General features: G+C 38.7%; 1 protein-coding gene across 9 annotated transcripts in view; it reads left to right on the top strand.

The window, feature by feature from the left end:
• Positions 1–25633, top strand: part of SOX5 (SRY-box transcription factor 5) — a 645179-nt gene that overhangs the window by 63790 nt on the left and 555756 nt on the right. For 6 of the 9 annotated variants that reach the window (XM_072042388.1, XM_072042411.1, XM_072042401.1 and 3 more), the window contains exon 2: positions 15478–15695. The exons of 2 other annotated variants lie outside the window; for them this stretch is intronic. The gene's annotated coding sequence lies outside the window, so the exon portion shown is untranslated. Of the gene's footprint in view, positions 1–14621; positions 14811–15477; positions 15696–25633 lie in introns of those variants that run through there. One more of the 9 variants, XM_072042394.1, reaches the window with a different exon arrangement.

Below are 25633 nucleotides of genomic sequence, written 5' to 3'. Positions count from 1 at the left end.
TGATACTGCCCATCTGTGGAATACAAAGGTACAAAAATTGTGCTATATTTATAAAGACTTCCTGCTCTTGGTGCCTTAAGATATCTGCTTTGTACTGTGTGGGCTGTCAAGGACTTAGATAAATTAGTATTGCAGAACCTACCATACCTCTTTCATGTACACCCCTGTAACACCAGGGACACAAAACATACCAACAAGCTGGCCTTCTGCTGTAAGTCAGATTTTCTGCCACATGCTTCATCAGCTAGAATACCATCTTGAAATTTGCGTATTGCCCAATATCTGAAGTTAAGAATTCTACTGCATCGTTTGGTCAAAACTTGAGGTAAGAGACTTACAGTTATATATATATTTCAATAATATATCAGATGTTCATTTTGAAAACTTTGAGAAACTTTGTTTTGATCTTAAAAACAGTTCTGTCATTGGATTTCCAAGTTTGTTTAGTTGGATTGAAATTAAAAAATGAATCAGAAATTTTGAAACAGCTGGGTGGGAAGGGAAGGATGTAATGAAGGCTCACTAAAGCGGGTTTGTGAGTTACCAGCAAATAGGCTGGTGAGGCAGAGGCCTAAAAGGCCAAGGGAGAGAAAATGTTTGTCCGGCCACAGGGTAAATGATACAAAGAAAAAAGAAAAAAAAAATGAAGTACTGCACACTGCTTAAAATATTTGTAGTTAAAGGACTGTTTTTCTTTCCTGACTGAACTGAGCTTCAAGTTAAGTCCCTCCATTTCTGGAAAGGAGGACTGAGCTAGTGTGAAGACAGCTCCAGTTCTGGAGCCCTGTATTGGCTGGTGTGGAGAAATACCCCATGTGTAACTCACACATACTTTGGGGTTGTACAGGGGGATAGGCTCGCACTTCATTTCTTTTTCTTATTTCTGCTCTCTTTATGACATGCAGCACCTGGTATCCGGGTCACCCTCTCAGGGAGGTGTGTCCCCATCAGTGGTGCCCAGAGCCAGCTGTGGAAGGGTGCATATGCCTGCACTCATTCATCCTTACTCCAGCAGTGCAGTTCACAGGTGGAGGGGGACTGATCTGTTGAAAGGTTTCAAAGGGAAAATACTTCCTCGTGCCTCCTTGTGGATCATGAAGGAGGGGAAGGACTTGACCTGGCAGCCTTGAAGCTTAGAGCTTCACTGGCAGTAAAGAGGAAGGTGCAAGCAACCTGGCTGTGAGCTACTTGAGGGGTAGGACTGACCACCAGAGGGGGGACACAGCCTGTGCATGGGGGGCAAACGCCTGTCATTTTTACTCCCTTTTCCATTTGCTTTCATAAAGCTGAATGAATAAGCAGAGGCTGGGGGAAAGAGGGAAGAGGGAGAGAGAAGGAAGCAGCTCCCCGTAGCAAACAACAAGGTGAAAAAAATAACATAAATCTGCAATAACTCTTAGCAGTCCAGCTGGTGGCCTGCGGGATGATGCTGTTTGGCCCACTCACTTTTCTGTTGCGCCTTGCCTTGGGGCAGAGGGTGAAGGGGAAAAGCCAGATGTGAAATCCAGCAGCTGTTGAATACTTCTGCTTAGCCATGCAAATCCACCATGCCCGTGGAGGGAGGAAAAGTTTGGCATTGCTTGAGCCTGGACACCAGCCCGTGGAGGTGCCCCAGAAATCAGGATCCAGCTCACAGCTTTGGTAGTAGCACTGCACTGTCTTGGCCTGGGTTTGTAAGAAAGAACGTTAGCTCTCACTTTTGTGTGTGTGTGTTTCCGACAAGACATTGCCTCTTTTTCTGCTTTCCATCCTTTGAAAGGACATGAATTTCAGAGGAGGTTGATCAATTTTCCTTTTGAAGAGAATAATGTTAATATTCACAGAGTATAAATGCAGATACTGTGGACTTCCACAAAAAGTGAGTTCTTCTGCAGTAATGTTTCAAAAGCTCCAAAACTCAAAATTACTTAAATAGTGTGAAATATCAGATGAGAAAATACTTCCTCCTTTGTGCATTGTAGGTTTTAGTTTTTTAATGTATCATGGTATTTGGTTTCCTGTGCAAAAATACTTTGTAAATTATCAGTGTTGGTATTGTTAATTTTGCTGTTATTTATGAAGTCTGCTCTGAGGAAAATAGGTTTAAGACTAAATACAGAACGTGGTGCTTGCTCTTCTTAGCACTTTGGACATGTGGTAGGAATATTATCTTTCTAAACTCTCAGCCGTACTCCATGACAGAGATGGGAAAAGAAACAAACAGCTTCATTCAGATACCTCTTGTGTCATCCTCTCAGTTATAACCAGCATAAAAAAAAAAAAAAAAAAAAAAAAAAAAGAATCAGGTGCAGACTGATAAAAGCTAAATTCTGAAAATCCCTTTTTATTCTGTATCTCAAATCTTTGCTCAAAAAGGAGACAAGAGGGATTTATTATTTAGCTCTTCCCTTTTTTCCTTTTTTTCCTTTTTTTCCTTTTTTTTTTTTTTTTAAGGGTGCAAAACCACAATGCTCCTTTCGTCACCAAAAGCTTGTCTGTAAGTCAGGGGCTGAGCAATCAAGGTGCTGCTCCACAGAGGAGCTGCTGCACCTCCTTGCCACCCTGAGGCAAGGTGTGGAGGGTCTCACCACCTGGCACAGAGCAGTTGTCATCTCCCTTGGAGGTACCCATCGCAGCAGTGGAATTGAATTGACACATCCTCTTCTACCTCAAAACCACTTAATTTTATTTTGAGTATTTACATCACTCCGTCAGTGAAAGACGCTATCTCACCCAGGTAAACTGAATTTGTCGGATTCAGTCACTGGAGGAGATGCTGTTTAATTCCATTGCTCAAAATGAGCAGGATTCAGCAGCTCCAGCTCCAACGCATTTTTTTTTCTCTTCTCAGCAGGAGCCAAGTATTGGCATTTCTCCCATAGCATCGCTCCTTGTTGTTTTCTCTCAAGTAAAAACAACAAAAAGAAAGATTAAAAGGAAGAAGGAGACAGATTTGAAAGAGGATCGTTAGCTCTGAGGTCTGATGGGACTGCCTTGAAAGTATTCACAACCCTGTGTCACCCATGCCAAAGTCATACTGCAGTTTTCAGAACCTTTTATAAACCCGAGCATATAAAAATTCTTCATCTTTCTCATCTTGTGCTTGCTGTTTAACAGAAACAGTTCATAGTAAATTTTGTCTGTTTACCTCTCCTATTAGAATTTAATAATTACTTTGTGACATTCTTTTTTCTTTTTTTTTTTTTTTTATGTCACAGTATGCTATTAATATATTTGCTTTGTATTGGCTTTTACTGCTTCTCAAAACACTTGTATGGAGGCATGGAAAGAGAGGAGTGTCCCTTAGTTTTAAATAAAATTACCAATTTCAGTGTCAGGCCAGGTTCACAAAAATTTCCAAAATAGGTGAGAGTTATAAATAAAACTGAATGTGTTACTGTTTGGGGGGAAAGCTGTGGAACTCTCATTTTTTTTTCCTCCAGCTCAGCCCCAGAATAGATGCATGCTGTTAGTTTTTCACTTTGAGCTTTTAGATTCCATCAGACCTCAAACTTAGCAATAAGATAAGAAGAATTTGATGAACTGAGGAGTGAGTTTCATGCAGATATGAATCAGCCCTGATATCTTGGCTGTGGTCATCATGTGAGTATGCTGTCATTGCAGCATATATGATAAATTTGGGAATCTTAAACTGAACCTGCTTGTCCACTGTGCCTGTGAGACAAAGCAGGAAAACCAGATTTTTTTTAAATGTCAGAAGTAGCATTTTCAGAGAAAAATATCTTACCTGTAGTTTCTTGATTCTGACTGTAAGCTCCATTCAGATTTTGAGATGCAGAAGGACTACTGGAGTTTTGGGGCACCACGCCAATATAAATATTAAAAATAAGAGGAAATTATAGAGCTGTTTTCTGATTGTTAATATCATAACACATCTTTTGTGGGGTTTCCTCTCTTCAGGACTCTCCCTGCTGCAGTAGGTCTGTTTAACTGTCTCCTGTTATAAATATAATTCCAAAGGCCCTGTTCTGCAGAGCTGCTTCCACAATCTGAACAATAGGCTGCAAAACCTTGCACAGAATTGGACAGGTCTGAGTGACCAAGTAAACTCAATTCCCAGTGACAACAGAAAAATTAAGTCCAGCGTTTAGAGAGATGTGATTCGGGGGGGTTTATAATGTTAGTTTATTAGTCTTTAATGTCTGAAGGATTCAAGTGTGTGTTTATAAAGAACCCTTTTCGCTTTGCCCCCATTTTGAAGCACTTATTTTCCTTTCTGCTTGCAAAGATCTTAAAAAGATCTCAAGTCTTTGTACTTGAGATTGCTTTTGTTCAGAGTTGTCCAGTGCTTTCTCCTCTTTTATGTTTTTGCACTGTTTGCTTTGCTGTGTGTGAACGCACAGTCTGGGCTGTGTGAGCACATTGTGTGTTTTAATGTTAAATTCGGGTGGGTGAAATTGTGCATATCCTCCTGTTTTGGCCTTACTTTTTGTTGTGTGAAGGAACCAGCAAAAGGAAGTGCTGTTACTAAATATATAAATAAATCATGGAGTGGTAGTTTCATAATCAGTTTAGCAGATTTTATTCTAGCTGATATATAATATTATGTTTGTATGTGAAAATGAAGAGAAAGTAAGAATAAAATTATATTTATCATCAATTTTATTAATTATCAGAAACTAGTTCACAAATACACAAGAGTACTATCTTCAGCAAATCCTTTGTCTTCTTGTTTGTTTAATAAATTAGATGGATGTACCAAATAGCATGCTGCTGGGGCAACATTAATTTTATTATAGAATAAAAAGTAGAACTATTAGTCTCTGTTTCTGGCATGTTTGTAAGCTATCTGACCTATTTTCTTCTCCCGCCCCTTTCACGATGCTTACCAAATTCCCCTTTCCTATGCCTAACATAAAACTTACAACTCAACCAGCTGATAGTCAGCCCTGGAGACATTACCCAGTATCCTGGCAAATAGATAAGATATATTGTTTTATATATTTGTGCAACAGGGAGAGACAGCTTCATCACTTTAAGCAAGGGAATAATCTGTTTACACTAGAGGAATAGGCTCACTTGTTATTCTTGCCTTCAGTTGTGGAGATATTTGCAGGGGGCAATATCTACCTCATTTTTACCAGTAGAAATAGCTGGATTTCTTGTCTTAAATCTATTATATTTCAAGAGAAGAATAAGCTGGGAAACTACGGTTCCCAGAATCCTCAAGAGGTATATAATGCCTAATATGGACTTTTAAAATTGAAACACAGTCTGTGTGGTTAGTTTTTTGCTACTGCTGGTATTCAGGAATTGGAAGTATCTGGACTGTTTTTAAATGATGTTCCTTGCAAAAATAAACACTTAGTATTGTGTTGTCACTGAAAATGAAAAGCAAGACTTTAAGACTGAAGGAGTGTTTCATTAATACTATAGACATTCCAGGTCTTCAGAAATCATAAGTGTGTCAAAAATCTGTCTCAAATAAAAAATTTTAGACAGATGTCAAAAGTCATGAGTCTTCTTTCCTCTGAACAAGTATCTTTCCTGCTTTTTTATTTTGTGCAATTGGTGATGACTTTCTGAGTTTGGCACATTGAAAGAGGTATACATTGCTTAAGGTTTGAGGTGTGAAAACAAAAGGCATCAGTTAATATTGTACTTAATATTACACAATTTGGAATTTCTGCTATGGTGTTGACAATTTTTGTAAGAGGCTTGGCTGCAGAGAAGGGAAAGGTCAGAGCAGATTGGAAGTCAAGAAACTTACGTCAGTGTGTCCCTGAGCTGGAGTTATTGCATCCTGCACTGCTGGTAGACAGAGCATCATGCTAAGGTGGCTTTATGGACCAGCATGGACTTCAGTCAGACAGGTTAGAGTGCAGGGAAATGACACCATCCATACCTTGAACAGGCATTTGTATAGTCTTCAGCTTGGCCTGACCATCTTCATGCTTGGCCCAAGAAAAGAAGTGTCTCAGTAGCCAAGTTAGAAATGCAGCCCCATGTGGTCTGATACCCATTTCAATGTCTTAACCAGTAGACTGTGCTGTTTCCTCATTTCAGTCATTATCAACTCCCATTTCTCAATTTTGTTCATACTTTTGAGCCTTTGGTCACATTAGCAAGGCCAGTGAGAAATATTTGGATATTGAGGAATTCAAGTTCTCAAGGATAATTATGTTTTGTTATTGGTCACAATTATAATAATATTTGTTCATGTGCTCTATAATTTTCCTGCTGAAAATGCATTGTAAACGTCATCTTATTAATAGTCAATAATGCATCTATATTGGATTTGTAATGGTAGTGGAGGGAAACACCATTTGAGAAATGTTGCAAGGTACTGCAGTCCTAAAATACAACAGTCTCCTTCTTTGCCATCCTTTTGGTTCATACATTCTTTCAAGATACACCAAAACAAGTCTTAATCTCCGTCTTCAAGATACTGTATTGTAGGGTATGTTTTAGCCTAGCTAAGCTATCTGGGATGAATTTTCATTACAGTGCAAGGTACTATTATTGTTCATGTACCATAATAGTGAAAATACTGATTTTTCATTAGTATTCTTAGAGCTTTGTATATACCCCAGAGGTAGATAAAGAGTTTATGAAGGAAGGTTATATTTAAGAGAAATGGGTATCAGTGCTATGAGATTATACCCATGACAGATGGTTGTAACTAAAGCTTCATCTTTGTGCTGAAAAGCTGAATGAAACAGTATTCAGATTTTGAAGTAATGTTGGCTTCATTTCAATGGGACTTTTGCCTGAGTAAGAACAGACTAAAAACTCACTAATGACTCTAATTTTTCATATCAGTTTTGAGTAGATTTAAAAAATGGAAAAAAAATCTTTTTTTTTTCCTTTTTTTTTTTTTTTTTAATTTTGGATTGATGCAATTCCAACATAAACTATGTAGGGGTTGTTTGTTTATTTAGGGAAATATGTGCATCATTATGCCTTTGTTCCCTTGTATGACAGGATATAAAACAACATTGTTTTAGTCACACTGAAAGACAAAATATCTTCCTGGGAATCACAAAAGAGATATTAAAGTAATTTCTTTGGCTCTTAGTTCCAGAGTTGGTCATGTACCTCAGAAATTCTCGCGGTTCAGTCTAGATAGTTACACAAAAGTTCAGATGCTAACCTTAAGCACATCCAAATATCTTTAGGCTGGAAATCTCTACAAGAACATATTTCCCCTTGACTTGTCTAATACAATGAGTTCAGTAAGGCTACACCCTGGGGAGTTTCAGCCCACCATGTAGTGTGTGTGCTTTAAGTGCTTACACTCAGCCACGAGGGTATTTTTAATTTTGTCTTGAGAAACTAAACTGAGGGACTTCACAAATGAAACCATCAGGAAGACAAGGTTAATTCTGGCCGCTGTTTGTGGGAGTATGGTGCCTTCAAATACCAACACATTTTTTTTCAGTGGTGGCATTTGGAAGAATAAATGAAGTGTGACTCCCGGCATCTCTTTAGTTGCCCTGAAAATGGAATGTCAAACAGCATATAATCATCTCCCTTGTTTAAAGAAAGAAGAGCAAGTGAGAGACCTAGTTTTCTGTTTGTGTCAGTTTTTGGATGTCTTAATATTCTATCTTGTCTAATTTTCCAGAGAGTGATAATAGAGTTCCTGTCAAATTAGAGGTTACAGACTTTTTAACCTATGTCACAAAAAAAAAAAAAACTACATTACTTGTTATTACCATGAATATAATCCAAATAAAAATTTAGTTTTTAATGCTGTTATGCTGAAGGTTGCATTCCAAGCATATAATTTTATTCATTATAAATATTAAAAATATTCAGTCTGACATTAGCCTCCATGCCCCCCCCAACACACACACACACACGCACGCACGCACGCACTCTAAAAGAAAGGCTGAATTTGCTTTGGAGCAAATGTGCTGCCAACTGGTCTGGTGAGCCGAAGCTGGGGCTCAGCCTCCTGCGCCATCAGGACAGAGCTGGAATTACTGCCAGGCTGCAATGTGCAGTTTCCAGGTTTAATTGATGTAGCAGGGAGGCTATTTTCAGACAAGCCAGCCTTTTGTAACCATCTTCTAGGAGGGAGCAGGGATGAGCCAGGAGGGTAAATTTAAATGGGTGTAGGTGCCCTGAGTTGAGGTTTTGCACGAGAGAAGCACAATGTGGTGGCACAGATGTATATCTAGTATAGTGCTAAAGTGGCACTTTGCCTTTAGCACTGGAGAAGCTGCTGTTGAAGGACATTGAAAAACAGAGAGGTGGGCAAAGGCTAAAGCTGATTTAAAATAAAAAAGCCCTCATGCTTTCCAACGGAAGTAGAGCTGTTGCAAGCACAGCCTATTGTTTGGTCAAGTTTTATTCTGATTTACTCAAATTCCAACAAATTTAGGCATGCTGCAAAAGGGTCCTATTTTCAAGCTTACAGCAAACAAGGAATGAATAGAACTGTCTCATTCTTGCCTATTTTTGGGTCAACCTCCAAATTCCCCCAGGGCTTCCGCATCAAGCTGTGTAGCACCCAGTGTTCACAAAGATGCAAATCCAAGACTGTGTTTTTTGGTTTTGTTTTAAATCAGGTGAGCATCACATGCTTCGGTTTTGTAATGAGAGTTTTTGTACTGTCCTAATTAATACAGTGTGTCTCTCCTGGACCTTTGAAGTAAGTGGGAGTTCTGCCACCAATTTAAATAGGAGAAGGATTTGAGCCAATTTGAACAGAAGTTTTCACTTATCTTAGTGCCTAATCTTCTTTTTAAAGGGATGTGGGAGTATCAGCACCTCCTACGTAACGCTCGGCAGCATGCAGAAGTAGACTAGTCTGGTCACTTATGGAGGCCCATTTAAAACCAGTAGGATTACTCAGGTGAGTGACAAGGCTTTAAGAACAGATTTTAGGGAAGTTAATTCAGAGTGCAAAATGACATTTAACCCATCTGTGTGAATATTACCAGTTGAAACAGGCCACAAAATGATTTATAAATTTTAAGATTAAAAAAAAAACACAAACAACTCTATATTTTCTTGCTCTTGAGTTGTCAGGGTTCACACTTTCAAGAGTAGGGTGTTTGTTTTTTTTTTAAGCATAGGAGCTAGTAGCTCAATTTCTTTGTTAAATTGGAGCTCATCCTTCTCAGTAAGTAGAGCAGAACTTTAGAGAAATGCCAATTACGAATCTCATGATAAAATCACAATATTCTACAATGTTAGGCCTGTGTAAATGTTTATATATATTTTCAGTACTTTTTCCCTGGAGAAAGACAGTTATCTAGACCTCCCCTACTGTCTCACTGAATTGCGATGTATAGCTCCAGAGTGGCTGACCAAATATGGCTTATTTATCAGGAAAGTGGCAGCCTCTGACCGTTGTTTTAGGAGGGTATTGCGAAAACTAAGGCAAATCGCTGGAAGGTTTCTGTGCTTCACTGGAATACTTCAAGTATCTGTAAATTGAAGAATGTGGAAAACTGATGTTCCCTTCATGTTTTGTCTCTTTTTCTTCACTGAGTGCAGAAGGAGCTCATAAATACTGACCTCTAGTCTGCCACATGGTCTTTTTAGATTAACCCTGATTTTTCCCAAACTGCCTGTAAGATGATGTGTTTGTGTACTTCATGTATGTCCTTTCAGTCTCCATGCAACATTCACCTACCTAAATGTACCTTAATACCAGCAGCATTAAATACTTTGTATATTATACTAGGTTTTTGGGAAGACTTTGTCCTCCATTCCAAGTAGCAGATTACATTAGATAATTGAGAAAGTTTTATTTGGTTTTAATTTAAAGGGAGTCATTTTCCCTTAGATGTCCAATTCAAACTGATAAGAATCAGGTAACCACAACTGTAGGTACTGCTATGTGAGGACGCAACTGTAAAAAAACAACATAACAAATAAAAAAGCATTTCCTTTGGTGCATCAATGGCTGCCACTTACTCTAAAATAGGTCTGCATTTCTGCATTCTAGAAAATGACAATATAGCTTTATTTAAAGGTTTTAAAATAAAATTTAAAAGATTATTTCATACATTCCGTGAAGCAAATACAGTGAGTATTTTTGTCTAAAGTTTTTGTTTTGCTCTGTTGCATAGAAGCCAGCTGGTTTGCTAGCTTGAGTGACCTCACATTCCTTAAATGTACTCATAAATCAAGCCAAGGCCATGCATTAAAAGCTGAGCTCTGACATTAATTCAAAGGAGGGAAAGTTTTATATATTGTGGGAGAAGTACAAAGCTGGACACCTAAGGCAAGATTTTTCAGTTCTTACTCACATTTATGAAAACGGTGTTGTTCTGAGAGTCTCACGGATGACTTAGAAGTCAGCTGGACCCTGTATTCCTTAAGGTGAATAAAGGTTGGAAAAGCATGCTCTGAAGAACCAATAAGTATTTTAAGCAGTGCAAACATGCAGATTAAAAAAAATAATAATAAAGGAACATGGTGATAGTGAGATGATTATTTAGTACTTAATTACCTGAAAGTGTTATTCTTGTGAATGTCTCTAATAAAGGAAGTTCGGCAATATGTTCAATGAGATTGTCACAATGGAACGTTTTGGTGTGATTTAGTGAAACGGATGCAAAGCATCAGGTTTGCATTAATAGGTTACCATGTCATTATATTTTTGGAAAGTAGTGATGTTTCTGGGTCACACAGGGATTTGGTCTCTGCAAATACTTCATTCTGAGAACCCAAGAAATAATGAGCAAAGTTGTGTTGAATTTAGAAGCAGAAAGACAATGACGATCAGAAACATGAAAGTAAAAGACTTACTTACTTTTTGATATCCTCTGCTTTTTAAGACTTTTTGGATCCTTAGGGGCTTAGTAGTGGGTAACTTAATATCTACTTTACATATTATGATTTATTGTTATTTACAACAACAACTTCATACAAAATCCAAAAGAAAAAAAATCCTCTAATATTTCAAAAAGTTAGAGGCATAGTATTGTTGCCTCCTTATCACTACGAATGCTGAGTGAGCAAGACCTTGTGCTTATTTGTACAAAGCCACTCATCCTTTTTGTCCTGGTAAGTGTGAAGGCAGATTCGATATATGCAGACCTTAAGTGAATGTCAGTAGAAGGAGTCCACAAGAATATTGATAAAGTAAAACATATTCTACAATTGGATACAAATCAATACCTCTCAAAACTGAAATGTTTCTACTTTGCAGAGTTACTGAAGAATTTTTAATGGCAAGTCCCATTGAAATGTTAGAATTTGAGACTATTTCAATGAGATCTGGCACTCAGAGTTCAATATATTTTAAATCTTCTGGTTAATGTTTATGTATAGGGGAACACTTTACAATGAGGGGTTATTCAGAAGGGCCAGTTCAAGGCTGTCTTCATCTGTTTCTTTCTTAGTAGGGAAGGACATGGGTAGAGCATGATTCAGACATAATTTTTAGTTTAGCTGCTCTGAATTATTCCCTGAATAAGCTTTTTTCTCTTCACTGGTTATAAGTAACCAAAGAAGATTGACTTTTCTGGTGCTCAAAGTTACTTTTGTGAACAAACTCCTCATTATTGTTGATTTCTGAGTGATTTTTTACATGAAGAATAGAAGTCTCCACCTCTTGCAGTAAAAAAAACCACAGTAACAACAAAGTTGAAGTCTTCCTACTTCCGGTATTGTTTGGCCTGTATCAAGATGTTATCCTTTTTCTGTACTTACTAAACACTTTCAACGTAGTCCTTATCAAATGTCTTCTATAGTCACTTCCAAGTAATTGTTTCACATTCAAAATAGAACAGAGCTGAGTATACTTGAAACAATTCTAAACGTTATCAGTTCCTTCGACAGATAGGTTAAACTCTACAACAGAGTTTATATTGGCAGGTAAATGTCCTCTCATATGGATAATAAGTTGGGAGATAAAATGTACTGGCATAAATAAGACAAATCATTACCACTACTATTTAAATACATTTTAATACATTATTATTGAGAAAATTATTTTTACAGACTCTGAACCAAATAATTTTTCAATATGGTTTTGGCATTTGAGTAAAGATATTGTGACAGGAACCACATAGTGGAGTAGGACCTGATTGTGTTAAGTACTGTCCAAAACATTTACTGCCCTAGGCCAAGCCACGCTGAATTGGCAAAAGTGGTCTAAAATGGCTGGCACCAGAAGTTTCTTTCTGCCTTTTGCACCCTGATAATTTGTGCTTTAAGTTGTGCCATTGCAGCTGCTTGTGAATCCTTGTAAACTGCAGCCAGGAGCAGTCTTCATAGAGTGACTTCACCAATGAAACCTTACATGGTATGGAACTTGAACATATCTTGAAGATTAAGAAAAACAAACAAACAAACAAAAAACAGCAACAACAACAAAAACAAGCAAACAAGCAAAAACCACCACCAACAAAAAGAAACAGGATATAGATAAGGAGATACAGCAAATGCAGGGAAAAAAAAAAAAAAAAGATATAATATTAGTCAGCATTAGTTGCTCACATATTAGCATTTTAATTTGGAGCAGTGGTGTGGTTTTGAAGAAAATCTCCCTGGTTGTCTTTACTTATTCTGTCAGCATGGTTTGAAGAAGGGTTTTGGGTTGTGTTGAACTAGATACTGCTGGAGGAAAATAAAGTGGAAGCTCTTTTCCAGAAACATACCCAAGTTGCTCTAGGCACTGATGGAAAATACAGGGATCTAAACCAGTAGTCGGTCCCTTGAAACTAATTTGAACTGTAGGCATGGTGAGGACATTTAGTACAGATGAAAGGGATGAATCTAATCCCTGAGCCACAGATAATACAGATATAGACACCCTAACATCAACTGCTATGATCTGCTTTTCTACCTCTGTTGCACCAAAGTGCTTGCTAATGTGGACATAGCTAAAATAGGCAAATATCTTAGTGCACCAGCTGCCCAGCAGTCAATATATCCTTTGTAGACATCAAGGCAAGGAAGGAGCCTTGCCAGAAGATTTGTAGGAGGACAGTGAGGTAGCCTTAATTAATATAATTTAGTTAATTCATCTTGATAGCACACAAGAAGAAAATATTATCACCCATTTAGGCGTGAAGGGAATTGGTCTAAGAGATGGTATGTCTTAACCAGTTTGACATACACAGACTGGAATTAGATCTAGGAGTTCTGAGTGCCCAGCTGTCCACTTACTCTTAATTTTCTTGCTACCCTTTCTAAATGGTGGGCATAGACCTTCTTTATTTGTTTGCAACGGAGTTATTAAAGTAACTGGAAATTGATTAGCCATGTCCACGTAACTTCTCTCTCACTCTCAAGTGAGTCATTCCCTCACTTCTCTTAGCTGCTTTCTTCAGACTTTTTGTTTCTGCCCGTGCCCCAATTTTTCACACCTTGTTTAGACTTGTGTTTACTCTAACCCTACTGTTTCAAGTTTCCTACCTCCTTGGGACCACAAAGCACTTCAAGAAAGGATTTCCATGTATTATATTTTGTTCTGAAAGTCTTATCTCATAGAGACATATTTGCCATTTTCTTTCTTTTTTTTTTTTTTCTCTCTCTATATATAAAATCATGTTTCAAAGCCATTATATATGCAGCATTCTGCTTCATAGCCTGGGTTAAGATCTCTTTCTAAAACTGCAGACAATAAAGCATTTTTCCTAAGAAAAGTTAACAATGTGATAAATACTGATGCAGTGTTTCAACCCAGTTAATTATTTCTTTTTTTTTCATTGTTTATCATCGTTTTGTCAACTTTCCATATCATTCCCCACAATCCTTTGTGCTAGATTTTCTTTGAAAATTTCTTTCCTCTGAACTTACCATGAACTTGTCTGTAAAATACGGCCATAAAATGCCACTGAAAAAACAAAACAAAATCTTCTATTCACTAATAAAAGAACAACACACAGTTTTTCTCTCATCCCTCACTAAATACAAAAAGAAAAAAAGAAAAAGACAGAATTCATACAGAAAAGCTGTTTTTAATTGCAGGTGTGAAGCAGAATATGAAGGCTGAGTAGAAAACAAGTCATCACGCATATGAGGATACAGTCTAAGCCAGTACAGAGTTTGTGCTTTGTTCCTTTTCTTCTCACTGTGCTGATGGCTATTGAGCCAGTAGTGTTATCAGTGTTGGGATTAAACTTCATGCAACTGAGGGGGAGGAGGAGGATTGTGTTCCTCGAGATGTTCTGTGGGAGGAGAAGGATTATGCATGTTCCTTATGTAATGAGGAAGAGGCTGGAGAACTTGAATGTGTACAAGGAGGAGGTGGGAGGATTATCTTTTGATGTGAAGGAGAGGGAGCGGCTGTGGTTGTGATCCTTGAAGGAAACATCAGAAATAAATTACCTTCTTGTACAATCCTTTTTTTTTTTTTTTTTTTCCTATTATTAGAGGGGGGGGCTTTTTTTTTCTTCTTTTTTTTTTTTTTTTCCTCCTGACATGGAAGAAAGTTGGATTATGTTGGGGGTGGGAAGGCCACTGTGCCATTGCATTAGCTGAAGGATTACAACACAGACCTGGGAGAGTTGTGACCCAAGTCAGCCAAGTTATGTGAAGCACTAATCTCTGAGGATGGGATGTCCTTGTTGTCCTCCAGAGGACCAAAGGAGCAGACAGGGAAGTCTCAAAGGCAGGGTTTAGGTGATACCTTCTGATGATGGGTTGGCCAGCTGATAGTGTGCAGAGAAGAGGTTTCTCCAGAGCCCTCTATACATGCTGCCCTTTCCCAGGTCCTGCACTGAAATACTTCTGGTCTGTAGGCTGCGGGGCCCTTTGCTGGACTCAATAAATGTCATTGACTGCACTTAAAGAGGAAGACAGGGAGGTGGAACCAAGTCACCAAGAGATCAAACAATTGGAATTTTGGAAGGACAAGGCCGTAAGAGTGAGGCCTCCTCCTGGTCATCTGAGATGAGGTTTGATGTGTGAGATGGAGGTGAGGTAACATTAGTAGCAGGTCCTTCCAAACACCCTCAGCTTTCTTCATGTGCATGTTCCAAAGCCACCCGTGGCCCAGCCGCTGGCATGGAGGTCCCTGCATCCCCCAGAGCTGTGCCACAGCCATCCAGTCTGCCCCCGCATGCTGCTTTCTCTGCACACTGTTGGAGCAGTTGGTGCCATAGTTTTGGCCTAGGCTCAACAGTCTTCATACCAACATGGCTTAGAAGTAGTTTGGCAGTTACTGCAGGCAGGTCAGGCACTGCTCCTGGCGAGAATGCCATGTTCAGGGGCAGGAAGGAGCATTTAGCCACATGGCCACTAACCAAAGAGCAGCCCTGGCCCCTATTTGCTGGTCAGGGTGGGGCCAGATGGCTGCAGATGGCTGCTCCAGCTGATATGTCCCTGATGGCTTTGCTTCTTCCCTCCTTGATTGTGTGAAGACCTGTTTGGGGGAGTGCAGGGGCCTGAACCACCCTGCAGACCTTGAGGAGACCTCTCAGTGGCTGTGGGGTGGGAGTGGGCATCCAAGGCTCAGGAAGATGTCCAGAGGGTCCTGGGAAGCAGCATGAGGACATGGGGTGGGCATTTTGGTTTTAACTCTTCACCTACCAACAAAAAGTCTGTCCTGACTTCATTTCAAAGGACAAGTAGAAGCTGAAGTGTGTCCATCCCAGAACAACTGTGAATTAAGTCTCTACAATCAATGACAATTCTGGCATTGGAAACTGGGGCAGAAGCTACTTTTTCCAAGTGATCGAGTTACCACAGTGTAAAGATTTTCCAAGGCAGTTGCAACAGCCTGAGAGCATCCCCACAGGAAGTTACGGCTCAGTTGGCACATGGTAAACCATGAAGCTGTGGTAAGTTTGTCTCACCATCATGTCTGCAAATGCTTGGGAGGTGCCTTTATCCGGAGCATATTAACATTCATTTTCTCTAATGCTGGGTTTAAGCTTACTACAGCTGAGTGAAGAAGGCGAAGATAGTCTGAAAGACTACCCCCAGGAACTAAGTAACAATAAATCAGAGCTTGGATGCTTTTATATTCTCTTTATTTTTTGCCAAATACTACTTAGACTATAATAACACCTAATTATGAAATTCAGCTTTTTACATAGTGCTTTTTACTCACAGATTTCAAAGTACTTTATCAAAGAGGTAAGTTACTATTATTGCTATTTTATGGGTGGAGAAATGACAACAAAAGTGGTTAAGATCACCCACCCAAACAAAGATCAAGCTGAAATAATATACGTGTATGTTTTTATTCCGTGTCCATTGAATCCTGATATCATTTTTATAAACACGAAATTTTGAAGAGTTCTTAGTAAAGGATTAGGTTCAGGATTTGCTAGTTGATTGGGGGATCAGAGCTGAACCTACAGATCTCCAAGATTCAGAATTCAAATGTAGATTCACAGGGGAGATAAGCCTATCACCTTGTCAGATCTGCCCTGTCCTCTCTCCTGCTTCAGGAAACATGCCTGTGGGAGCATATGCCACATGTGGTTGAACAGTTTCTCCCTTTTTATTGTACTAGGCTCTGGTTTCAGCATGAGAATAGATGGTGGAGGTAGGAACACTGCTTAGGCCCACTCCCACTTCCTGATTTGGTCTGGATTACTTAGTAAATCTCAATGCTCTATATGCTATGTGTGGAAGAATAAAACTGCTACTTGTAGAAGCCCCCAAAGTTCTAAGAGATGTATATTATAAAAGGAAGCATTTTCAATGATTCCAAGTGTCTGATTTTATGTATGGGCCAAGGTTTGGAATGAATTTTTATTTTCTGCATAAAAACAATAATACTTATGGTTAACAAGTTGTGGAAAATATCTAAAGACTGGGAGAATGTACCCTATTGACTTTTTGAAGCAGCTATTATCTTTTCTTTAAGGAGGTGGAATTATTTTTGGAGAGCTATCAAAAATAAATAATATTTAATGCATGATTTATGTAATTCAGAGAAGGTGCCATAAGAAGTCAGGTACAAGGTGAGGTCAGTGGTAGGACAGAGAGATGAGAAAGCCCACCATGCACTTTATAATGCCTGTAGATTGACAGTAGCTTTTGTTTTCTAGTGCCATTGCTTTCTTCCATCATGATAATTTTCATGATAATAATCCATACACACTACTGGAAAAAAAAAAAGAGGTTTCAATATACAGTAGTTAATTACTATATTACAAGCTCTAATTAAATTCTTGGAGATTCTGCACAGTATGATGTCCATGCCAAGAGGGACATATCCCATCCTTAAGTGAATACATGTTCTTGTCAAGTTAACTTATCTGCATTTTACTCACATGAAATATTCCTCATCTCTTGCTTCTTGACACACATGACTGATAAATGTTTTAAAGGCACATTTAACATTGATATTTTTGTGATATGAAATGACAATGACTTCAATAATTCCCAGACTTATTTTATATAAAGTGACACATTATATGATGGCAGACTCCCCAGACTCTACCATAAGCAACACACTGGTAAGAATATACATCCATGACTTGGTCTTTGTGTGATGCAGACCTACATTTCTAGTATTCTTGCCACATATCAGCAGCTAAATGTAAAGAGTGTTGATATTAAACACATCTCACAAATGACATGGACATTCAAAAAAGTCAGAGCTCATGTTCCTCTATCAGCATTCAGTTTTCTTTGAAACATTTAAAGAAGAAGGATTTTTCTTCGTTGTAATGAAGTCCTCTGAAAAGGGAGATACAGTAGAAAGATACCCAGATCATTATCAAGTCATTTGCAGTTTTAAATGAAGTGTTAAATAGGATTTTATGAATTCTTCTATACTTTTTATCACAGATCTGTCAGGTTCATAGGTAGCTTTTTGTTATTCAGATTTCTAGATAAAGATTTAAGTTCCTGTTATGTGTGCGGACAAATCTATCTCAAACAATTTTACACTTGAGTGAACTTCTGTATTCACAAACCAATAATTTTGTTTTCACATTGACATAGATGGGAGCGATCATTCTACTTGACCTTAGAGTTCTGTTAGATCAGGTATCTCCAGGAACTATGTTTGTGTGTAGTTTAATGACAGCGAAATTCAGCCAAATGAGCTTTGTATTGGCCTTATTATTCATTTGATACTAAACCTTTATATTATAGCATGTCGGCACTTATGCTGACTTTGGCCCTGATTCAACTTAGTACTTAAACACCTGGCTACCTTTAAGGACTTCAGTGAGCTCTTGAGCTCTTATTCAGATGTTTAAAGCTAGGCTCTTGCTGAATATGGGCCTATTTATGTTGCAATTAAGTACTAATACAATATTTTAAAAGTATTTTATATTGGCAGCAAGCAAATGGACTCACATGTATGGTAGCAACATCTATATCATAAACTGCATCTTCATTTGGAAACATGACAGAGCACTGCAGAGCAGCCAAATATCAAGTCTTAATTATACCCATGACAGAAGGAAAGAAATAGTTCCTGCACGTACCTTAGTATATCCCAGGCTTGGTTAAAAATGTAGTCATGTGCTTCAGTGATTTGTTTTGACTTGTTACATGAATCGGAAGTAAGCTTTGGGGTTATATTGCTGCTGAAAGTTGCCAGAAATTGCTTTGTACAGTTTATGATGGTGCATAGTTCTGACCAAAGCATCACCGAGAATTGTGTACAGTCTGTGATTTGAGATTGGTTTGGTTATTTATTTAAATGAGTCAGTCTTCCTTTTCCTGTACTGATACCTGTGCAGGTTCTGGTTTATTTCAGTATTTTTTTCTATATGGCACAGTTCAAAAGAGACAAGTTATACCTCTGAAGTTCATATGGATGACAGTCTTATTATAAAATACATTGCCTTCTAAGCTGATGAGAGTAGGCCAAATAGGCTTACCTTATGACTGTGAGTCGATAAGTGGCAGTTCTGTCTTGATCAAGTGAAGGAGACTTTGGCTTGTTTTAATATATGCAACATTCATGCAGTAAAATGTCCTCATAGGTGTGGGAAAGGTATCACAGAAATCTCTTATGAACCAGTGAAAATTTAGCTAAGGATACGGGACTTGTGCCCATAACTTTGCATGGACAAATGTTTTAAAGAATTGAATGTGTGTTTTTTTTACAAGGAATATACTTTTTGCCTTTTTCTTAAGTAGAGCAAGGATTTTTGAGAAATAAATTGTTCTCTTCTGTTCATCAGATTCACTTCTTAGTTTTCATTGAACATAAAAGGCTTACATCGTTTCTGTTTCTGTTGGGTCAAGCTGAAAGCTAGTCAAGTCAAGAGGGTTACCCTGATTTAAATGCCAGCACGTTGATTTGTGAAAGTTGAAGTGCTGGCCCATAGTATTTTTCAATAACCTTTCAAAACCAGACCTCTGTTCTTGTCTTTTTCTGATTCAGAATGAAAAGGGAAGCTTTCAGAAATTTTCACTTAAAAAAAAAGTCCGCCCTCCCAGAAATTAACTCTAACCTTGAGAGAAAGACAGCACTCCAGAGTAGTTCATAGCCCCGAGGTTAAGGTACTCCCTTCAGACATGTGGAGTTTCAGTTCAGAGCTCTGATTTGAAGCATGGGTTTGAACTCAGAGCTTGGGTGAACATCCATCTTGCTGGCCTGTGGGGTGTTTGGGGGGTGACTTTTTCTGTATCCTTCAACTCAGGTATTCCAGACTTGTGCAGTTTTGTTAGTGAAACTAGCCTGTTTCCATTAAAAGCATTTTCAATTAAAATCCATTTAACTGAAGAAGTTGGAGTAAGTACTATTGATGGGTAGATTCTGCTTAGTCTAGCAAACACAGCAGAGATAGGAGATGGAAGAGTTGTAGCGGCTGAGCAAGTAAATCATTTTAGGCGGTGTGGAGCAGACTCTTACACCCATTGGGAATCCCTTGAACTGCAGTAGAAGGGGAAGAGATCTACACCAGCAAACTGCCTTGCAGGGCTGTCATCTGTAAATTGAATTTTTGCTGTAGGGAAGAATCAGCACTAGAAACATATGTAACTTGTGACCTTTGATTTTATTATTTCTTGTTACACTTCATAGCCTTTTTTGTTACTGATTTTATTTGGAAGAAAGTACTTTCCCTGGTTTTCCACTTCAAATGATATGTAACTTCACTGCAAATGTGGTGTTGTGTCCCAGTCATCTACAGAATATCTTTTTCCTCCCTTAGAATGGAAGTTATTTGTTTGCCCTGGCAGAATGGAGTGCCACTGTCAGAATTAGAGATCCCCAGCCTGCATTCTGTTCTGCCATGGCATAAAAGAGATCAGTTCCCTTTGCTCAGAGTCATCTGTGTCAAATAACTGTCCCGCAGAGAAAGGTGGGATGACTTGGAGGCTTCAGTGGAAGAGAATGGCTTATTTTTTTCAGGCATGATCTGGTGCTTTGCTTCTTCCATGAGTCAAAGCACACTGAAAGAATTGAAAGATTTCCACTGACCTCTGTGCTCTTTAAATCAAACCCTCCATCCTGTGCTGCTGCCCTTTACAGGTGATGATAATCCTGATTTACAGCTATACATTGTGAGTTGTCTGTGGGTGGTGGTGTTTCTTTATTGTTTGTGCAGAGTCTCACATGGTGGAGATCTGGTTTTGGCTGAGGACTCTTAAGAAGTAATGAAATACAAATGACACCCAGGAGTAGTGATTTACCCTCCTGTTATAATACCTGTGAAATTGCTGGACCAAACTGGGAGCTTTGGCATAGCTGCCTTAAGTTATGACAGACTTAATCAGAAGCTTTTCCTTTCCTTTTTCATTTATCTTTCTTTTTTCCTTTCCTCCTTCACTTTCAATATTTCTTTGTTGAAATAAATTATTGCCATACTATAAACCTTTTTTAGTTTTGGTTTTTGAACCCATCGTTCCCTATTTCAAGAACAGCATTTCACTTGAGGTCCCTATTCAAAGTGAACACATATGATAAGACAAATTGTTTCAACACTTGCTTGCAAGGCCAATAAAAAGAGATGCTGTAGTGCAAATTACCCTTGCAAATGCTCTCTAAAAAGCTAATAACATTTTTCCCCTGAAAGGATAGTTCCCAGCCATAAGGAGAGTTTCTCTTTCATGTTCATTTGCCACACAGATTTATAAAATGATCCCAAATCCTTGCATAGGCTGTGAGGGATTGCAGCTTTGAACTGCTGAATTGGAAAAGCTATTAACGGAAGAGGAAAAGTTTTCAATTTCAGTCAGATTGGGTCAGGATGGTATAAGCTCAGCCCTCCAAGTTTTGGTGTAAGATGGAAGGCTGTTTCTTCTTTGTTGATAATTTTTATAGCAAGATTCACAAGGTTTTCTGTTTAAATGCATGAAATGAGATGATAAGAATGTAAGGAAAAATCATTAGCATATTTGCTGCATTTTTTTTTCTGAAAACAGTCATTTTAATTTGCTGTCTGTGGAATGTGGTATAATTGAAAAGTTTTCAAAAACAGAACTATTAGGCAAGTGGTCAAAATCTTCAGAAAAAAAGGTCCAAATATTCTGCACTGGAGCTTGTCTTCCATGCAGGCATGTGGGCAGCGCCAGGGATGCTCATTTCCCCTTCAGATGTGTGTGCTGGCGTGTGATATTTCCCCCTTCTGCAAAATCCAGCACAGGGTGCAGAGGCCGCCCAGCAGTTCTCATTTGCATTTAGCCCTGTAGTGACTGGGGCTGGGAGGTGGGTGCCTAGCCCCCCTCTATCAGTAGACTGCATTTCCAACCCTACAAAAGTCCTGGAACTCTTCTACCTAGTGATGGTTTCCAGCTACACACAAATTCGCCTTTTGCAATAGCTCAGCATTTGTACGGGACTTCAGAAATCAGAACTTGGCCAAATCATTTCTCCTCAATGCCACTTTGAGAGAAGGCTTTCATAAAAATTAAACAGCAAATAACTCACATGAAATCACATCTTGTATTTGCCACTTTTAGCGATGATGGGGTTAGCGGTACTCCAAAAAGCAGCAAACTGAACACACGTGGTTGTGCGAGGATCACTTCCACCAGCTTTTCCCACAGTGTCCCCTGCACGCTCAGGGAAGGTCAGAAGTGGGACTCCCTCCATGAGCAGAGTTGCTGTGTGCAGCCCTCTCCTGCCTGGCCTCCTTAGGGGCTGGGAAATGCACTGGCCACTGAGCACTGGGCTGGAGCACCAGCTGATTGATTTCCTGTGGGCTCCAGCCACACACCCGGAGGCGACAGCTCTCTGTTACTTCCAGTCTCTCTTGGGTTTGAAGCAAAGGTACAGAAATCTTGCCTGTAACAGGGCCCGTAGCCTCACCTTGCATACACAGAGATAAGTGACATTGGCAAAAGAGTAGCTGCTATTTCCCCTCTCTAAACAGTTTATGACATCCTTTTGAAGCGTAACATGTGTGGTGCTGTGTTCTTCTGCTGGAGCCAGTCCTATCTTCTTCCCCCACTTCCTTTCTGCTCCTAATCTGGTAACTGACCACTTATCGCATTTATTATCTTTGTAATTGAAACTGAGAAAGCCTGTGGCAGGTAAACCCTATGTCTCTGTTTGCCTGCTCTGATTTCTGCTTCTCAGCCCTAAAACCACAACCCTTCCCCCTCTCTCCGTAACAGCAAACCTTAAACACAAATAACTCTCAGAAGCCTGATGCTAATATATATTTGATTTTGTTTGCAAGCTTGTCTTATGACCAGCTCTCAGCGTGGGAAGAAGCAGGGAGTGGGGGAGATGGAGAGAGAGAGTTGTTGCAACATATTTTAACATATGTGCTTTAGGCCTCTTGGTGGACTCCCTCTTGGGAAGAGGGGAGGGAGCGTGCCCCTAAGCAGTTGGTTGGCTTTGCTTGTTTCTATAGCAGCCTGAATGAGAAAAATCATGTTTTAACACTAATATATTCAACCAAAAAAAACCCTAACAATTACAGGAAGAGTCTTTTTTATTATTATTGAAGAAATTGCATTAAAGATGAATGAGCATATATTGGAATAATTATGTTTTAAGGTGTGTAACATTAAAAGGTACTGAATGGAATATCGACTGTTTTGTAGGAACAGTAATAATGAGATTTCTGTCACCTAATCTTACAATAATTGGGTTATTACTATGCAAATTAAGGTATTACTTAAAAAAAAAAAAAGAGGAGGTAAGACAGATCCTTGAGGCAGCCATTTATCTATCCTTAAAGCTATGCTGTCGATTCTCTTTAGGCTGAAGATCCTTTTTTAAACAATTTGGAGATGCTAATTTCATTATTTTTTCACCTATGTTTCTTACTAGACTGTTTTTTGTTCTCCCCTGGTAGCAGACCAGGAGTGGTGGTTTTTTGTATATTTTCTAGTCTCTCATGGGTTCCTTTAGGAATAATTAGATCAAATAACTATGATTATTACCTTTTTGTCCCCTCTTTAAAAAAAAAAAAAAAAACAAATAATGATTTGTGTATTTTGCCAGAGATTTTTATGGCATGATCACAGGGAATATACATAAATAATTTTTATCCTTTTTTCCCTTTAGCAAAGAATTATTGAACAGCTTGTTATAATGTTCTTGATTTCCATTAGTTATGAAAGTTTACTTATTGGCCATTTTCTGGCCTTGAAGAAGAATTGAGGAGTACTCAGCATCTGCATTTCTAGGGCTGAACCTCTGGTAGATTTTACTGGATCCGCCAGAGGCCTGGTGGCATTTGCTCTGTCCCTGGTTGTTAGAGATAATATTTAAGATTGTGCTGCTGATGCGACTTTCCTTGTTTCAATGTGAGTATTAGTTTCTCTGTAATGCATAATATTCATAGAAGTTTTGTTTGTAGGAAAAAATGTGCTCATGAAGTCTTTCTGAAGTCTGTATTGCTGCACTGTGACTGTTGTGGTTAACTGAGGATTCCAACTTGCACAGTTGTGCCTAAACATGCTGCAGTCACACTTCTGATTGCAGAGCACACATCCCCTAGGAGGTGCTGAACACTGGTAACTCCCACTGACTTCAGTGCTCCCAGTTTTCAGTTTGTATCGGCTGTACAGATGTGTCACTGCACCAGTCCAGAATATGACTTCTGTCAGCATTTACTCGGGAAAGCAACACAAGATTTAGCGTTGGATTTCAGGTAGTTATAGTGTGTTACTCCATCTTAAAGTCTTTTGTATTGCCTCCTTGGTCTTCTTTCCTGTGAAGATGTGGTGATTCTTGCATGGTGATTCTTGCTTTCTCCCTTTTTGGTTCACTGCTTTCCCACTCTATATTGGAGCCTGTTTATAATTATACTTAGTTTTAACACTTGCAGATCTTTCTTGTTTTTTTTTTTTTTTGTTTTGTTTTTGTTTTAACATGTGACTCCCAAGAAAGGTAGAGGAGTATGGTCAACCAGTATGGACTCAAAATTAACACCTGACTTCTTATGAGGCAGCAGCTTCCTCTGTGGCTTTTCTGCAAACAGCTTTATCTCTTCTTATTTTCTGTCTTTAGTACAAGTGAGATGTAATTATACCTAAAATTTACCTACCTCATACGTAAAGTAAGCAATATTACCTCATTATTTACCTACTTATATTATGGAGTGAACATCAGCATACTGACGATACACTTATTGATTAATAAACATAAATTAATCAGGGCTTTTATGGTGATTGGTTTCATGAATTAATAGCATGTTTATTAATGATGCTGCATAATTTTACAAAAATGCACTTTGATAACCCTCTATGTCTTGCAGTGCTGAAGTATTTCATATTACTTGTGGCCTTCTATACAGAAATAAAAGCAGCAGCAGTGAGTTACTGCCTATGAGAGGGGAGGGCATTTATGCAATACAAGTTACTGCCAGTCCATATCTCACACCACCATAACTCCCCCAAGGCATATGCTACCAGTATCATTTGTAAAGGGGAAAGCCTGGTGAAAGCTAGAAAATTCTACAATGTCCCTGGAAATAAAAACAACTGACTACATATGCATTAACAGTGATGTGGGGTCACGCTTACATGTTTCATGGTACCTGCCATTCATCCAAGAGGAAGCTGTTAAGCTATTTGGGATTCACAAAGAGATGAAGTCTTTTTATTGACTCTTAACTGACAGTTTCTCCTGTGCTCAGTGTATTAATTCTTGCTTGATTAACAGCTCTGGAACAAACTGAGCCATTGACCTCGTGGACCCCAGGTTGTTTGATTTAGTAATTAGGAAGAGCCCGTCTAGTTAGCTGGGTGTACCTGAAAAAAAGTTGGGAGCTGGGTCTACATCCGAGTTGCAACAATATCCTGTGAAAGACAATTCCCCACAATAGAGATAACAAGACATCTGGAAAAAAAGACCTGTGCAAGTTCTTCATGGAAGGGCCATGTAAAACATCCTTTTATCCCTTTGGCAAACCCTAAGCCTTTACTTTACCATTGCTCCTAAGGAGGGTCGTGGATGAACTAGTTGAAATGAAATAATACTAAACCATTTCGCAGAATTCACAGTAAAAAAAAAAAAAAAAAAAAAAAAAAAAAAAAAAAAAAAAGATATTTGAAGCTCAAAAAAAATGAATCTGTTTAAGATTTCAGTTTAACACATATGCATCCTGCCCTGGTGATTGCTGGTGGTTGCCAGGAAGTTCTCAAAGAAATCTGCAAAATGTCTAGTCTGTGTAACAGACGGGAGTGCTGGAAAACTGGTGTGAAAGTCCAGGGAGTTTTAGGTTTCTTTCTCCCTTCTCTCCAGAAGGAGTTTTGGGCCATTTAGATAAGACGTGTGAAGCTTAAATTCTCTCTTTTTACCCATGTGAACAAAACCTCCAAGCCTCTACTGTTTGTTCTTCTCTTACAGTTACAGGTTGAGAACAGGGTGAACTCCTCAAGAAAGCTGTGCATCACA

The sequence above is a fragment of the Anas platyrhynchos genome, chromosome 1, assembly GCF_047663525.1.
Source record: "Anas platyrhynchos isolate ZD024472 breed Pekin duck chromosome 1, IASCAAS_PekinDuck_T2T, whole genome shotgun sequence".
In the NCBI taxonomy this organism is placed as follows: Eukaryota; Metazoa; Chordata; class Aves; order Anseriformes; family Anatidae; genus Anas; species Anas platyrhynchos.
This window is presented reverse-complemented; position numbering and strand designations above follow the sequence as displayed.